Below are 18,363 nucleotides of genomic sequence, written 5' to 3'. Positions count from 1 at the left end.
AAGGACGTTTGTCCCGACGGCCCTCTGATACGTCTCCAACGTATCTATAATTTTTGATTGCTCCATGCTATATTATCTACTGTTTTAGACATTATTGGGCTTTATTTTCCACTTTTATATTATTTTTGGGACTAACCTATTAACCGGAGGCCCAGCCCAGAATTGCTGTTTTTGCCTGTTTTAGGGTTTCGAAGAAAAGGAATATCAAACGGAGTCCAAACGGAATGAAACCTTCGGAAACGTGATTTTCTCATCAGATAAGATCCAGGAGACTTGGACCCTCCGTCAAGAAAGCCAAAGCTTGGGGATGCCCCGGAAGGCATCCCCTCTTTCGTCTACTTCTATCGATAACTTTACTTGGAGCTATATTTTTATTCACCACATGATATGTGTTTTGCTTGGAGCGTATTTTATGATTTGAATCTTTGCTTATTAGTTTACCATAATCATCCTTGCAGTACACACCTTTTGAGAGATCCATACATAATTTGGAATTTGATAGAATACTCTATGTGCTTCACTTATATCTTTTGAGCTTTATAGTTTTGCTCTAGTGCTTCACTTATATCTTTTAGAGCACGGTGGTGGATTTGTTTTATAGAAACTATTGATCTCTCATGCTTCACTTAGATTATTTTGAGAGTCTTAATAGCATGGTAATTTTCTTAAAATCCTAATATGCTTGGTATGCAAGATTAATAATAAAACTTTCGTATGAGTGTGTTGAATACTAAGAAGAAATTGATGCTTGATAATTGTTTTGAGATATGAGGATGGCGATATTAGAGTCATGCTAGTTGAGTAGTTGTGAATTTGAGAAATGCTTGTGTTAAAGTTTGTGATTCCCGTAGCATGCACATATGGTGAACCGTTATGTGATGAAGTCGGAGCATGATTTATTTATTGATTGTCTTCCTTATGAGTGGCGGTCGGGGACGAGCGATGGTCTTTTCCTACCAATCTATCCCCCTAGGAGCATGCACGTAATACTTTGCTTTGATAACTTCTAGATTTTTGCAATAAGTATATGAGTTCTTTACGACTAATGTTGAGTCCATGGATTATACGCACTTTCTTTTATTCCACCATTGCTAGCCTCTCTAATACCGCGCACTTTTCGCCGGTATCATACACCCACCAAATACCTTCCTCAAAACAGCCACCATACCTACCTATCATGGCATTTCCATAGCCATTCTGAGATATATTGACATGCAACTTTCCACCGTTCCGTTCATTATGACACGCTCCATCATTGTCATATTGCTAGCATGATCATGTAGTAGACATCGTATTTGTGGCAAAGCCACCGTTCATAATTATTTCAACATGTCACTCTTGATTCATTCCATATCCCGGTACACCACCGGAGGCATTCATATAGAGTCATATTTTGTTCTAAGAATCGAGTTGTAATTCATGAGTTGTAAGTAAATAAAAGTGTGATGATCATCATTGTTAGAGCATTGTCCCAATGAGGAAAGGATGATGGAGACTATGATTCCCCCACAAGTCGGGATGAGACTCCAGACGAAAAAAAATTATAAAAAAAGAGGCCATAAAAAACGAGAGAAAGGCCCAAATAAAAAAATGAGAGAAAAAGAGAGAAGGGACAATGTTAATATCCTTTTACCACACTTGTGCTTCAAAGTAGCACCATGATCTTCATGATAGAGAGTCTCTCATTATGTCACTTTCATATACTAGTGGGAATTTTTCATTATAGAACTTGGCTTGTATATTCCAATGATGGGCTTCCTCAAAATGCCCTAGGTCTTTGTGAGCAAGCGAGTTGGATGCACACCCACTTAGTTTCTTTTTAGCTTTCATATACTTGTAGCTCTAGTGCATCCGTTGCATGGAAATCCCTACTCACTCACATTGATATCTATTGATGGGCATCTCCATATCCCGTTGATACACCTAGTTGATGTGAGACTATCTTCTCCCTTTTTGTCTTCTCCACAACCACCATCCTATTCCACCTATAGTGCTATATCCATGGCTCACGCTCACGTATTGCGTGAAGATCAAAAAGTTTTGAAAATTTCAAAAGTATGAAACAATTGCTTGGCTTGTCATCGGGGTTGTGCATGATTTAAATACTTTGTGTGGTGAAGATAGAGCATAGCCAGACTATATGATTTTGTAGGGATAGCTTTCTTTGGCCATGATATTTTGAGAAGACATAATTGCTTTGTTAGTATGCTTGAAGTATTATTATTTTTATATCAATATGAACTTTTGTCTTGAATCTTTCGAATCTGAATATTCATACCACAATTAAGAAGATTTACATTGAAATTATGCCAAGTAGCACTCCACATCAAAAATTCTGTTTTTATCATTCACCTACTCGAGGACGAGCAGGAATTAAGCTTGGGGATGCTTGATACGTCTCCAACGTTTTGATTGCTCCATGCTATATTATATACTGTTTTAGACATTATTGGGCTTTATTTTCCACTTTTATATTATTTTTGGGACTAACCTATTAACCGGAGGCCCAGCCCAGAATTGTTGTTTTTTGCCTGTTTTAGGGTTTCCAAGAAAAGGAATATCAAACGGAGTCCAAACGGAATGAAACCTTCGGAAACGTGATTTTCTCATCAGATAAGATCCAGGAGACTTGGACCCTCCATCAAGAAAGCCACGAGGTGGTCACGAGGGTAGGGGGCGCCCCCCTAGGGCGCGCCCCGTGCCTCGTGGGCCCCTCGAAGCTCCACCGACGTACTTCTTCCTCCTATATATATCCACGTACCCCCAAACGATCGGGGACGGAGCCAAAAACCTAATTCCACCGCCGCAACTTTCTGTGTCCACGAGATCCCATCTTGGGGCCTGTTCCGGAGCTCCGCCGGAGGGGGCATCGATCACGGAGGGCTTCTACATCACCATCCAAGCCCCTCCGATGAAGTGTGAGTAGTTTACTTCAGACCTACGGGTCCATAGCTAGTAGCTAGATGGCTTCTTCTCTCTTTTTGGATCTCAATACAATGTTCCCCCCCTCTCTCGTGGAGATCTATTCGATGTAATCTTCTTTTTGCGGTGTGTTTGTTGAGACCGATGAATTGTGGGTTTATGATCAAGTCTATCTATGAATAATATTTGAATCTTCTCTGAATTCTTTTATGTATGATTGGTTTTCTTTGCAAGTCTCTTCGAATTATCAGTTTGGTTTGGCCTACTAGATTGGTTGTTCTTGCCATGGGAGAAGTGCTTAGCTTTGGGTTCGATCTTGTGGTGTCCTTTCCCAGTGACAGAAGGGGCAGCAAGGCACGTATTGTATTGTTGCCATCGAGGATAACAAGATGGGGTTTTTATCATATTGCATGAAACTATCCCTCAACTTCATGTCATCTTGCTTAAGGCGTTACTCTGTTTTTAACTTAATACTCTAGATGCATGCTGGACAGCGGTCGATGAGTGGAGTAATAGTAGTAGATGCAGAATCGTTTCGGTCTACTTGTCTCGGACGTGATGCCTATATACATGATCATACCTAGATATTCTCATAACTATGCTCAATTCTGTCAATTGCTCAACAGTAATTTGTTCACCCACCGTAGAATACGTATGCTCTTGAGAGAAGCCACTAGTGAAACGTATGGCCCCCGGGTCTCTTTCTCATCATATCAATCTCCATCACTTTATTATTGCTTTGCTTTTACTTTGCTTTTACTTTATTTACTTTGCATCTCTATACCAAAAATACCAAAAAATATTATTTATCATCTCTATCAGATCTCACTTTCGTAAGTGACCATGAAGGGATTGACAACCCCTAAGCGCGTTGGTTGCGTTGAGCTATTGTTTTTGTGTAGGTACGAGGGACTCGAGCGTAGCCTCCAACTGGATTGATACCTTGGTTCTCAAAAACTGAGGGAAATACTTACGCTACTTTGCTGCATCATCCCTTCCTCTTCGGGGAAATCCAACGCAGTGCTCAAGAGGTAGCACCCTTTGAGTGGATCTTTGTGGCGGAGCGACAGGGTAGGTTGAGACCACCTCGGAGAGAGGTGGGCCTAGACCTGGTCAGCGTCTGCGGTTATTTCAAAATAACAGCTTAATGAGATCTTGGTATTTGATCTGAGTCTGGCCACTGGCCTATACGCACTAACTAACTATGCGGGAATAGTTATGGGCACTCGACATCGTGGTATCAGCCGTAGCCTTCGTGACATCAGCGACTGAGCGGCGCGCGCCGCATTGGACCGTAAGCTCTCGCTTGTATTAAGGGGGCTAGGTCTGCTTCTGGCCTCCTACGCAATGTGCAGGTGTGAAATGGGCGATGGGCCCAGACCCCTACGCACATAGGATTTAGACCGGCGTGCTGACCTCTCTGTTGTGCCTAGGTAGGCCTGCGACGTGTTGATCTTCCGAGGCCGGACATGACCCAGAAAAGTGTGTCCGGCCAAAGGGGATCGAGCGTGTTGGGAAATGTGGTGCACCCCTGCAGGGAAGTTAATCTATTCGAATAGCCGTGATCTTCGGTAACAGGACGACTTGGAGTTGTACCTTGACCTTATGACAACTAGAACCGGATACTTAATAAAACACATCTTTCCAAGTGCCAGATACAACTGGTGATCGCTCTCTCATAGGGCGACGAGGGGAGGATCATCGGTTAGGATTATGCTATGCGATGTTACTTGGTGAACTTACCATCTACTCTCTTCTTCTGCTACAAGATGGAGGATACCGTAAGCGTAGTCTTCGATAGGACTAGCTATCCCCCTCTTATTCTAGCATTCTGCAGTTCAGTCCACATATGTTACCCCCTTTTCCATTTGATACCAATGCATACATATGTAGTGTAGCTCCTTGCTTGCGAGTACTTTGGATGAGTACTCACGGTTGCTTTGCTCCGCCTTTTCCCCTTTCCTATACCCGATTGCTGCGACCAGACGTTGGAGTCCAGGAGCCAGACGCCACTGTCGATGACGACTACTACTACTCGGGAGGTGCCTACTACTACGTGCAGCCCATTGACGACGATCAGGAGTAGTTTAGGAGGATCCCAGGTAGGAGGCCTGCACCTCTTTCGATCTGTATCCCAGTTTGTGCTAGCCTTCTTAAGGCAAACTTGTTTAACTTATGTCTGTACTCAGATATTGTTGCTTCCGCTGACTTGTCTATGATCGAGCTCTTGTATTCGAGCCCTCGAGGCCCCTGGCTTGTAATATGATGCTTGTATGACTTATTTTATTTGTAGAGTTGTGTTGTGATATCTTCCCGTGAGTACCTTATCTTGATCGTACACGTTTGCGTGTATGATTAGTGTACGATCGAATCGGGGGCGTCACAAGTTGGTATCAGAGCCGACTGCCTGTAGGAATCCCTCTTCCACACTCCTTGGCCGAAGTTGAGTCTAGTCGATGAATACTATTTTACTAACATGGTTGTGCGGCCCATGGGCCCATGTCGCCTTTTGGGTGGTATTAGGATCTTTTACTCCTCGATCCAACCTCTGGGACTCTGAACTCTCTTCTACTCGGGTTAAACAAATTTACTAACTCAAATAGTAGGATGTCGTGACCACGTTCACCCCAAAGTTGGATAAGCCCTAGTTATTCTTTAGAGTAGTATTTGAAAATTATCCACATTGTCATTTGACTCCTTGAAAACATCTTTGTTTGCAGATGGAACCCACGAGACAGGTCGTGCGCCACACGACGGCCATTGGTGCCTCAGGATCACCTGTTGTGTTGGTTGAGATGATGACCTATCTGGGTTATCGCTGGCACCCTGAGTACACCGTCTACGAGGAGTACCAGGACTTTAACCAGGAGCAGTATCGTGCCATCGTCCACCTCTAGTCTCGGGAGTATGACTCCACTACCGTGCTGCACACTGCTCATGGTGTTGGAGTGACTATCGACATGGCGGTCCACGATGCTGCTTATGCTGCTCAGTCATGTCAGAAAAGCCAGTATGACCGTCATCACAAAGATATGGTCTATCAACCTGGCGAAAAGGCGTATCTTCGAGTTGCACCAATGAAGGGTGCTCCCGCTTCGGGATCAAGGGCAAGCTAGCTCCTCGCTATATCGGTCCCTTCACTATTCTCGAAAGGCATGGAAAAGTGGCATATCAACTGGAGCTTCCGCCGAACCTTTCTCAGGTTCACGATGTGTTCCACGTGTCACAACTCCGTCGTTGCTTCAAGGACCCAATCCGAGCAGTGGATCACGAAGTGCTCGAATTGCAATAGGACCTCTCCTATAAAGAGCATCCGGTCCGCATTCTTGACCAAGCTGAGCGCCGCACACGTCAGAAGGCGATCAAATTCCTCAAAGTCCAGTGGTCGCATCACTCTGAAGATGAAGCCACTTGGGAACGCGAGGACCGCCTGCGTGATGAATACCCCGCACTGTTTCCTTCTACCTCCTAAAATCTCGGGACGAGATTTCTTGTAGTGGAGGAGTTTTGTAACGCCCGGGTAATTAAGCTACAGTAATCCCACTCTAATGGTGCCACATCACCTCTGTCACTGTAGTTAATCTCGGTTAGATCAAAACCGATTCAAATTCAAATTTAAAATAAAGTTAAATAATAAAAGTTTTCAAACATTAAAATAAAAATGTTCGGTTTGTACTAAATATTACCTAGATAATTATGGTGTAGAAGACACAGTTTTATAAAATGCCTAAATAAATTAAAAATGGATTAAAACAGTAAAAGAAAATAAATAAAAGAAAAAGATTAAAAACAGATAAACAAAAGACCAAAAAAATAGAAGAGAAACCCCCCCGGGCTTCGGCCCAGCTGACCCAGGCCCAACTGGGCCAACCCACTAGGCCCAGCCGGCCACTCCCCCCACTCCCTCTTATCCACTCATCCCCCCCCCCCCCCCCCGGCAAACCCTAACCCACTACCCCCACTTCCCCCACTCCCCATCGCAAGCCCCCCCACCTCCCGATCTGATCTGGATTGCGGAAGGGGATCGAGGCTGCCCCCTCGCCCGTCGCCGTTGGACGCCGCCTCTCGGAGCCTGCGCTCCCTCGCCGGCCTGCTCCCTCTCCGGCGTCGTCGTCCCCGTCACCCTCCTCGCGCACCGCTGCCACGATCCCTACGCCCCCCGTGAGCATGCCCCACGCGCCTCCTCCTCTCTCCTCTGTCCCTGCTCACCGCGCCCGCTGCCGGTGACCCACGCCCGAGCTCGTGCACGCCTCGCCGCGCCCGTGCGCGTCCTGCACCCGTGCTCGCAGCGCCCCTGCATCGCGGTCGCCGCGCTCGACCGCACGCCCCGCGCATCCAGGCGACGCGCAGCCGCGCCTCTTCCTCCCTGCTTGCCCGCGCGCACTCGTGCGCGCGCCCGCGCTTGCCCGCGCCGCCACCCGCATGCGCTGCTGCCTGCTGCTGCGCTGCAACCGCGGCTGCACCGCGCCGCCCCGCGCGCTTCGGCCGCGCCCGTTGCACGCTCACCGCGCCTCTCTCCCCCTCGCTCGCGCCCTGACCGCTCATCGCGCGTCCTGCTACCGCCCTGCTACCTAGCCGCCCCGTCTGGCCGACCATGTCCGCCAGCGGCGTCGCCCCGTCTCCTCCGCCCCGCCGTGCCTTCCCGGCTGGCTGTGGCCACCGACCGCGCCCTTGGCCATCCTCCCTAGCTTCGCCCGCTCGCCCCCTGCGGCACACGCCGTCACCCGCGGCCAGCGGCCGCGTCCACTTCAGGCGCCCCCGCACACGCGCCCGCACCCGATAACAACCGCCCCGCTAGGCCCTTGTGCCGCTGCCATATGGGCCTCACGCCCAGAGAACGAAAACGATTTTTTTAAAAAAAGAAGAAATTAAAAATAATTAATTAATTAATGTAATTAATTTTGATTAATTAAACTAAACAATTAATTAAACTAATTAATCATAATTAGATTAATCTAATAACTAATTAAACTAACCACTGTTAGTTAATTAATCACTCAATGACAGTGGGGCCCACCCCTAATTAATCCTGGTTAGGTTAATTAAAACTGTTAATTAACAAAACAGTCAATGACATGTGGGACCCACACGTCAGGTTGACCAGTCAACGCCTCTGTTGACTGCTGATGTCAGCATGCACTGTTCTGGATAATGTTGATTAAATTAATTAAATAAATCCTAAAATGATTTAACTCTTTTAAAATTAATATAAAATAAACCGTAGCTCAGATGGAAAAACTTTGTACATGAAAGTTGCTCAGAACGACGAGACGAATCCGGATACGTAGCCCGTTCGTCCGCCACGCATCCCTAGCATAGCGAACACACAACTTTCCCCTTTGATTCATCTGTCCGAAAACACGAAACACCGAGGATATTTTCCCGGATGTTTCCCCCCTTCACGGGTACCACCTCATACCGCGTTAGGGCACCCCTAGCACCGTTACTTGTCATGTCATGCATCGCTATGCATCTGTTTGCTTAATATTTATTGTTTCTTCCCCCTCTTCTCTCTGATAGACTACGAGACCGACGCCGCTGCTACCCAGTATGACTACGGTGTTGACGACCCCTCTCTCTTGCCAGAGCAACCAAGCAAGCCCCCCCGCCTTGATCACCAGATATCGCCTACTCTTCTCTACACTGCTTGCATTAGAGTAGTGTAGCATGTTAGTGCTTTCCGTTAATCCTATTCTGATGCATAGCCTGTCATTGTTGCTATAGCTGTTGATACCTTACCTTCAATCCTAAATGCTTAGTATAGGATGCTAGTATTCCATTAGTGGCCCTACATTCTTGTCCGTCTGCCATGCTATACTACTGGGTCGTGATCACTAGGGAGTTGATCACGGGTATATACTTATACATGATATATGATACATGCGGTGACTAAAGTCGGGTCGGCTCGTAGAGTACCCGCGAGTGATTCATGGATTTGGGGCTGAAAGGACGTTTGTCCCGACGGCCCTCTGAGTGGATCTTTGTGGCGGAGCGATAGGGTAGGTTGAGACCACCTAGGAGAGAGGTGGGCCTAGCCCTGGTCGGCGTCCGTGGTTATTTCAAAATAACACGCTTAACGAGAACTTGGTATTTGATCTGAGTCTAGCCACTGGCCTATACGCACTAACCAACTATGCGGGAACAGTTATGGGCACTCAACGTTGTGGTATCAGCCGAAGCCTTCGTGATGTCAGCGACCGAGCGGCGCACGCCGCATTGGACCGTAAGCTCGCGCTTGTATTAAGGGGGCTAGGTCTGCTTCCGGCCGCGTACGCAACGTGCAGGTGTGCAATGGGCGATGGGCCCAGACCCCTACGCGCATAGGATTTAGACCGGTGTGCTGACCTCTCTATTGTGCCTAGGTAGGGCTGCGACGTGTGTTGATCTTCCGAGGCCGGACATGACCCAGAAAAGTGTGTCCGGCCAAAGGGGATCGAGCGTGTTGGGAAATGTGGTGCACCCCTGGAGGGAAGTTAATCTATTCGAATAGCCGTGATATTCGGTAACAGGACGACTTGGAGTTGTACCTTGACCTTATGACAACTAGAACCGGATACTTAATAAAACACACCTTTCCAAGTGCCAGATACAACCGGTGATCGCTCTCTCACAGGGCGAGGAGGGGAGAATCATCGGTGAGGATTATGCTATACGATGTTACTTGGTGAACTTACCATCTACTCTCTTCTCCTGCTGCAAGATGGAGGTTACCAGAAGCGTAGTCTTCGAGACTAGCTATCCCCCTCTTATTCTGGCATTCTGTAGTTCAGTCCACATATGATACCCCTTTTCCATTTGATACCAATGCATACATATGTAGTGTAGCTCCTTGCTTGCGAGTACTTTGGATGAGTACTCACGGTTGCTTTGCTCCCCCTTTTCCCCCTTTCCTATACCCGATTGCTGCGACCAGACGATGGAGCCCAGGAGCCAGACGCCACTGTCGATGACGACTACTACTACTCGGGAGGTGCCTACTACTACGTGCAGCCCGCTGACGACGACCAGGAGTAGTTTAGGAGGATCCCAGGCAGGAGGCCTGCGCCTCTTTCGATCTGTATCCCAGTTTGTGCTAGCCTTCTTAAGGCAAACTTGTTTAACTTATGTCTGTACTCAGATATTGTTGCTTCCACTGACTCGTCTATGATCGAGCTCTTGTATTCGAGCCCTCGAGGCCCCTGGCTTGTAATATGATGCTTGTATGACTTATTTTATTTGTAGAGTTGTGTTGTGATATCTTCCCGTGAGTCCCTGATCTTGATCGTACACGTTTGCGTGTATGATTAGTGTACAATTGAATCAGGGGCGTCACACAGCTATGAAGATTGGACACTCACATATAACATTTTTTCTATTTAAATAAACCTTTTTAGTTGTGCATGCCAAAGTTACAGTCATGTTTCTTCAAACAACCAATGTAGCTATCATGTACATGCACCATTGTTACTCTTGCATTCAAAATCATTAGTCTTGGATGATTTAAGGTTCTATTATGAAGTAATATATGCAATATTCATATATGAATTCAACGGGTACGCAATTTATGAAATGGAGGCTATGTAATCATATGAGGTAACACTTTTAAGTAGCGGACTACAATATCCATTTCTTTTTGTGCGCCTCTTCACTAACACGTCAATGCATTATGTTTAAAGTAAATAACCAATTGCACTAAATTATCTATTTACACGAGAAATACATAGGCTGAGTGTTTGATCCCTTTTTTGTGAACGCACCACTACACCCGTACGATTGGTCGCGCCCGTGTCAACGGCCAAGTTATCGGCGCATCGTCCCGAGTTATTGTCTTTTTTCTAGGGTGGACACACCTGTTATTAACTGCTGACGCGTGCCCCGTGTACACAGTCTCGCATGACCTTCCCGCTAGCACGGTCCAAAATTAGTTGAAACTAGATACGAACGATCCCGCGGGCGGCAAAATCTCCCGCCTCCTTCTAAAATTTCCGCCACTTAGTCTTTAGCATGCGAAATTCCCCTTTTATCCTTGGTGCACGGAGACCAACAGTTACAATACCGCCCTCATCTACATAATAGGTCGGGGCTGCTTTGGTAACTTCCGGTCCCCCCCCCACTACACGGCACCCCCATTTCCTCTCCCCCTCCCGCAAAAACGACTAACTCCATAGCACCAAAGCATCTCACATCATGCCGTCCTTACTTCATCGACCTTTCTCCCCTCCCCTCTCAAAACCCTAGACTGCTCATCCACCGGCGTACCAGAGCCCATTCACTGCTAGCGGCGTCCACCTCGTTGTATCTGCTTCTGCGGCCGCATCTACCCCTCCCACCTCCCCTAGAAACAAGTAGACCACTCATCCACCACTGTACCATAGCCCATTCAATGTCGGCCTTGTCCACGGTGTCGGATCTTCTTCGCCGGTACTCTCGTCAACCGCAGCGCATCTGCAGCGGCTCATTCATACTCCCCCCCGGAGACGCTTCGTCCCCACCCCCCCCCCCCGGAGCCGCCCCACCGACGCCGCCGTCGGCGGCCTCTGATCCTCTTCGCCGACACCTTCCTCAACCCTACCGGAGCCGCTTCACCGACAACATCGTCAACCCCACCGGAGTAGCTTCGCCTATACCATTTTCAACCCTACCGGGGCCGCTTTGCCAACTCACAAGTCCATGGCCTTAGATCCGCTTCCTCGCACCCTCATCCAACCTACCGGAGCAGCTTCTGACGCCCCGTCCACGGCCGCAAATCCGCATCGTCGACACCATCCTTAACCCAACCACCGGAGCAGCTTCACCTACGCCCTCGTCCACGGCCACAGATCTGCTTCGCCCACACCATAGTCCACCCTACCGGAGTCGCTCCACAAACACCCTACTCGATGGTTCTAGATCTCTTTACCGGACCCCGACAGCCAGCGCAGCGTCATCACCCTTGACATTTCTAACCTGATTCCCACCGTCTGGCAAGATGCAAAGCACCCGCCATGGCCTAGGTACTTGTCACCTTTAAACCCGTCCAGCATCACCTGCCCGATGTACTTCAAATATACTAACAGGTCGTTGTTACCTATTATGCAGCTGCCAAAAACTACAAGGACGATTTCTTCTGGATCTAACAGCTTGGCCAACCAAGATCCTGGACCGAGGCATTGCTATGATCTTGTAAGTGTGTCTCTCTCTTGTATTGTTCTATGCCTGCCAGCGTGCTTTGCTAGGATTTTTGACCAGTAATCCCTTTGTGCAGACAATGATTTCTACTACTGGCTGTTAAATTAGATATGTAGATGTCATACATGATACTACCTCATACCTCCGTTCCTAAATATAAGTCTTTCTAGAGATTCCACTATAGGCTACATACGGAGCAAAATGAGTGAATCTACACTCAAAAATGCATCTATATACATCTGTATGTGGTCCATACTGGAATCTCTACATAGACATATATTTAGGAACAGAGGCAGTACATTACACAAAATCGTAGGTGGCATGTAGGAATTCCAGTACACTACATTAGGCTCCCTTAGAGTGCCTGCTAGTCCAGCACACAAAGTCATGGCTAGTTTATGCTACACACACAATCATTAATTTGTGGTTTAAATATGCGCAAGGGAAATGCAATGTATTATCATGTAGAGATGTCTGAAATTAGCCGTGCCAACTTGTAGATTGGGTTACACAATGAAAAACTACAAGATGTATGTGGAAATTTCATGGAACATCGCAAAAAAAGGAGAGCCAGCGGTGAGCCTATACAGTGTGCTATGGTACGTCACTCCTCCATTGCAATCATCGTGACATGTTATTTGTATGTCAGTTCTATTGGCCAAGTTTCTTAGGGACAGTTATTACGAGTTATCCTAAGAAAATAAGCACCTGTGAATATAAGCTCCATGTAATAAGCCAACCAGTTCTTTTCATTGCGTTTTCAGCTTATCTTTGGTATGATAAGTGAAAAGTCTAGATTGCATTATATTTTTTCATTTTGTTGCCCATATGAAAATTAGTTTGACTTGCAAACATCACAAATTGAACCCAGTGCAGTAATTAATATGATAGGAAAACAGACCATCACTATTTGCTCAAAATGCAAATACAAAGATACCATCTACTTGGCACAATCTACTTTGGTCAATGTTTTCCATAGAGATCCCATTGCCTAATTTAAATGAAAAACGCATGACCCACATTTAAATGAAGAACAATTATTTATTGAAATTCAATGGTCCAAGTGGCTGGTTATTATCATATAGCAGCACCACCTGAAAGCATCATATAGCAGCAACAACAGCTCATAGCAACTCATCATACAACAGCAGCAGCAGTGTTCAATTCATCATATACCAACAGCAGCTCATAGCAATTCATCATATAGTAGCAGCAGGAGCAGCTCATAGCAATTCATCATATAGCAGCAGCAGGAGCAGCTCATCATATAGCAGCAGCAGGAGCAGCTCGTAGCAATTCATCATATAGCATCAGCAGGAGCAGCTCATAGCAATTCATCATACAGCAACAATAGGAGCAACTTATAGCAACTCATCATATAGCAGCAGCAACAGCTCATAGCAATTCATCATATAGCAGCAGCAGTAGCTCATAGCAATTCATCATATAGCAGCAGCAGGAGCAGCTCATAGCAATGCATCATATAGAAGTAGCAGAAGCAGCTCATAGCAATTCATCGTATAGTGGATCAGAATGAAAATTTGGCAAAAAATCAGAGGAGATCCTCACCTTGTTGGATGAGCTCATCCTTCAACAGCACCTCAAGGCCACGGCCTGGGAGGTGGGGAGGGGGAATAAGGTGCCTTCTGCCGCAGTGTGGCATCAGCCGTAGTTGTGCAGCGCCTGCCGGAGTAGTGCGTTGGACGAACCACAGTGGAGCAGCTGCTCGAGACCATGAGAATGAGGGGAGGCACCAGAGGGAGGAGCAGCCAGGGAGATTTGCCCCTACCCACCGGCCATGTAGCCTAGCTGGACAGAGCATCGTCGAGGACCAGGCTAGATGGGACTAGTGGCGACGGCTTGCTGGAGGAACCCTAGTGCTGCAGGCAGGGGATCGAGGTAGAGGGAAAGGGGAGAGGAGATGCAAGCGGGCAGGTCAATGAACGCTTGCGTGTTTGTTTTTACTTGAGGGTGAGGTGTGACGCGGGCATCACCAGTTACATTTTGAGTGTAATATAGGCAGACAACATAGTCATTTCACTATTCCCCTTCCCTTCAATTTTTAGTGAGGTTCTACCCGAAACATCCCCCTCCAAAGAGAAATTAGTTAAGCCCAAGCCCATAACTCTAAATGACTTCTTTACATCTTTTATGGCTTATTTTGACAATAAGCCCTGAAAAGGCAGAATAGAACTGGCCCTTAACCTGTAATTCAATTGTGCGTGCAATGATGAATCACTCTTGCCTGCTATAGTGTACATTTAGGCATCATCATACATGGCATAACCTAATACATGTGCATTCCATTGTAGAATCTGGAATATGCAATGTTTATGTTAGTTCATACGTTGCACATGATGTTTAAATGCCCCTTAAATCTGGTCCGTCAAGTGATGGTCTTTAAGCCTCCTTCTTTGCTTCTTTTCTTGATATGTAAGATTTGCTCACACATCTGTTCAATTGCTTGTTTGCATCAGGCAGCCATACTAGGACTGTTTGCTTTGATTACTTGTTGTTCTTGACCTAACACTCTAACAGAGCTTGTCAACGATGTAAACACTAAGGGCTGCTGTAGTGGGGCCTTTTCTAACTCATAGGTGACATAAAGGTTTGGTTGTACACTAAAGTAGGCTCTCCAAGAGTACCTGGAGATCCAGTTCGAAGGTATGCCTAGTTTTTACATAGTGCACACATAGTAAATGCTCACTTCATTGTGTGCAAGTGCAATAGATGCGGCATGTTTCATTATGTGGTGCTGTTTTGTTATAGTCTCATCCTTTTGTGTTCACAGACTGGAAAGTATGCATATTTATCTTCCAAGGAGATGAGTAACTAGTTTGTGTCACCTTGCAGAGGGGGTGCAATGAAGATAAGATTGAGGATTTCCAAGTACAAGATGTTAGGAAGGAGCCTTGCAAGAGAAGTAGGAGTTGCGCTTAGCCTCTTCAGCCTGTTAAGGTAAGTCACTGTATCCAACTCAACAGTTCAATTCCTTGTTTGTTTCAGGCATAGTTAATTTGCTCTTTTCAATTGCTTTATCTGTCCTCAGTTAATGAGATGCCCAATGAATGATGCCTGATGTTGGGTACTTGTATAACTATTAGTTGACATAATTAAAGGCCTTACCATTTAATTACTCTGCCGAAGTGTGCCTGAAGCTTTGAAGTCTATTAACCAACTATTATTGAATGAGGCTCACAATCTAGTTTATACTAGGCTAATGATTGCATAGTTTTGCTTGATGTAGTATGTTTGTATGAAACCTCTGTTGTTCATTATGCTCCCTAAGACTTTAATTGAGCTATAGAATGGCCAACTGCTTGCTTACTTCTAGGCAACGTGCTATCTAAATTTGTAACTTGTCTATGTTTTGGATTTGGCCCCAACATCATGCTCCTCTGGTGAGCTAAGAGAGATTTCTGTATGCAGGCTGCACAGACTACCTTTTTATAATTTTTAAAATATCACCTGCTTATGCTTCATGACGTGTAACATTATTGTTAGTCCTATTTTGCCATGTACAAAATAGTCTGTCTTGCTCGCTTCACTGTTGTAACTATATTTTTGCCCTAGTCATGTGTACTTACAGAAACATTTCAGGATGAAGTGACATCAACACAAAGATCTGCGAGCAGTGCGGCATGGCCGTTACCGAATGATTATGGATTGGAATTGGAATGTGCTGATGTTCTCGAGCATCAACTAGAGGTGGCAAGACAACGTGTACATGATTCTGAACGTACAATCAACAAGTTGAGACTAGACATGCATGTATTAGATGCAGGAGTCAAAAAAATGAAACAAAACAATGAGGTAACAACGAAGGAATTAGAGATTTTGCAGACTGAAATTTGCGCTATCTAAATCCGGCCAATCCTATTTTTTGAAGATATTATAGTTCAAATGGTAAGTTATGTTGATGCGTGTCCATGATGTATGAGCTGTATTTGCCCAGTGTATGTAATTTGTTGTTTGTGTATGCTTTATTATCACTAGTGCCGAACCATAATGCCCGGTGGGTATAATCGGCTGTAATTTCTTTATTATATAGTGTAGGATTATTCTACGTTTCTATGCCTTAGTCTCTTTATTGTATAGTGTATGTTTTTTAGAGGTGATAGTATAGAGTAGGATAATTCTTTGAATATTCTATATCGTTCAAACGGGGACCAACTCGCCCAAACGTTGTAGTGACCATGGCCCTCCACAGGCCGTACGTTCCATGGGCCATCTACGGGATGGACGATCCCTGGCCTTCTGTGGCCGTCGGATTCGTGGGCCTTCTATGGGCTGTCGGATCCGTGGGCCTTCTATCGGCTGTCGGATCCATGGGCCAGCGGATCCATGGGCCTTCTATGGGCTGTCGGATCAATGGGCCTTCTGTGGGCCGTCGGGTCAATGGGCCTTCTACGGGCCGTCTCATCTATGGGCCTTGTACGGGCCGTATAAGGGGTCGTAAACGGGCTAGAGTGGAAATCGTACGTTTTATGGGCTGACCATAACGGGTCGTTAATCGACCGTATTTGATGATGCTATGAAAAATGGCCCAACAGATTAACGGGCCACAAACGGGTCGACTGTATCCACAGGCTGAATTTGGCCCACAAGCAGAAAAGGCCTGTAACAGGACGTAAGTAAACGAATGCTGGAAATGAGCCCAAGAATAAATGGGCCCTGAGAAGGCCGAAAGATAACATGGGTTGGAAACGGCCCAACGGTATAATGGGCCGTTAATGGGTGTAAAGTGATACACTATTTATTACGGGCCAGTTTTACCACGGGTCGTTAATGGGCCGAGGGTTAGTAAGGGCCTCATATGGGTCGAAAGACGTCATGGGCCATACATGGGTCGGAAGTTAAAACGGGCTGGAATTATATTGGATGGCCCAGATGACGCTACTGGGCTTAATTCGGATAGGCCGTAAACGGACCCTGGGTTAGCGGGTTGTAAATGGGCTATATGCGAACAGGCCGTTAACAGGCTTGCCGTGGGCCGGCCCGCCACCTTTTGACCAAGTCAAACGGGCCGGCCTTTTCACAGGAATGGGCCTCTGTTGGGCCGTGCCATGTGTCGACGTATCATAGGTGCTTTGGGTCCAATGAGTGGATGAAATCTGTCCCAACGGCGAGCCGCCACGTGTTCCCTCCAGCCAATGATGAGTTTACACGTGGAAAATCCCCATTGGTCGGGGCTGTTAACGGGTTATCGGATCCAAAACCGGGCCCAATAGCTTAACGGCGTTCCGTTATGGTGGATGCCATGTGTCGGTCACCCTTGATGAAAGCACTTCTATGACGCACGATTTATCATCATGGAAGTGGACACTTCCGTGATGATAATTTTGGTAATGTCATGGAACACTTCTACGACAGCATAGGTATGACTATCTTGATTCTGTCATAAATTTGTCATGGATGTACATGCATGACAGAAAACGTGACCTGTTGTGACAAACACGTATCATCACGGAAGTGTATTTTTTTGTAGTGATATCATGAGTTTTGCTTAGAGCGTCTTGTATTATATGAGTCTTCTCTTTTTTTGCTTTTTAGTTTGTGTCATCTATCCTTGCTAGACACACCTATTATAGAGAGCCAAAATTATGCCATGATTTGTTAGAATTGCTCTTTGTGCTTCACTTAAATTTTTTGAGCTATGGAATTTCTCTAGTGCTTCACTTATATCTTTTTGAGCATAGTGTGCTTTAATACTTTTTAAGGAAATTCTCCCATGCTTCACTTAAATTATTTTTAGAGAAGAAATTTTTATGCTCATGTTCTTCACTTAGATTTTGTTTGAACTTACCAAAAGCAACATATGAAATTAGTCCCGAAGTGATAGATATTCAAGAGGGATATAATAAAACTTTCATGAAGATCATTGGACAAAATAAACTTGATTCTTCGTAATAGTTTTGTGATACGATGATAGTGATATGTGAGTCATGTTGGTGAGTAATTATGCTTTAGTAAGAATATTGGTCTTAAGGTTCTGTGATTCCCTATGCAAGCATGAAAGTCAATAGTTATGCAATGAAATTACATCCTACTTGTGGTGCATTATTTGGTGTTAGTTATGCTTAATGCTCGCTTGTGTGATTTTTCATTTCTTGGTTGGATGCTTCTCAATCTATTTGCTAGCCTTCACTTGTACTAAGTAGAGATACTACTTGTGCATCCAAAATCCTTAAACCCAGTTTTGCCATAGAGTCCACCATACCTACCTATATGCGGTATTCCCATTCCATTCTAAGCAAATTTGTATGTGCCATCTCTAATTTTCAAAATAAATTT

The sequence above is a fragment of the Triticum urartu genome, chromosome 2, assembly GCF_003073215.2.
Source record: "Triticum urartu cultivar G1812 chromosome 2, Tu2.1, whole genome shotgun sequence".
Taxonomy (NCBI): Eukaryota; Viridiplantae; Streptophyta; class Magnoliopsida; order Poales; family Poaceae; genus Triticum; species Triticum urartu.
This window is presented reverse-complemented; position numbering follows the sequence as displayed.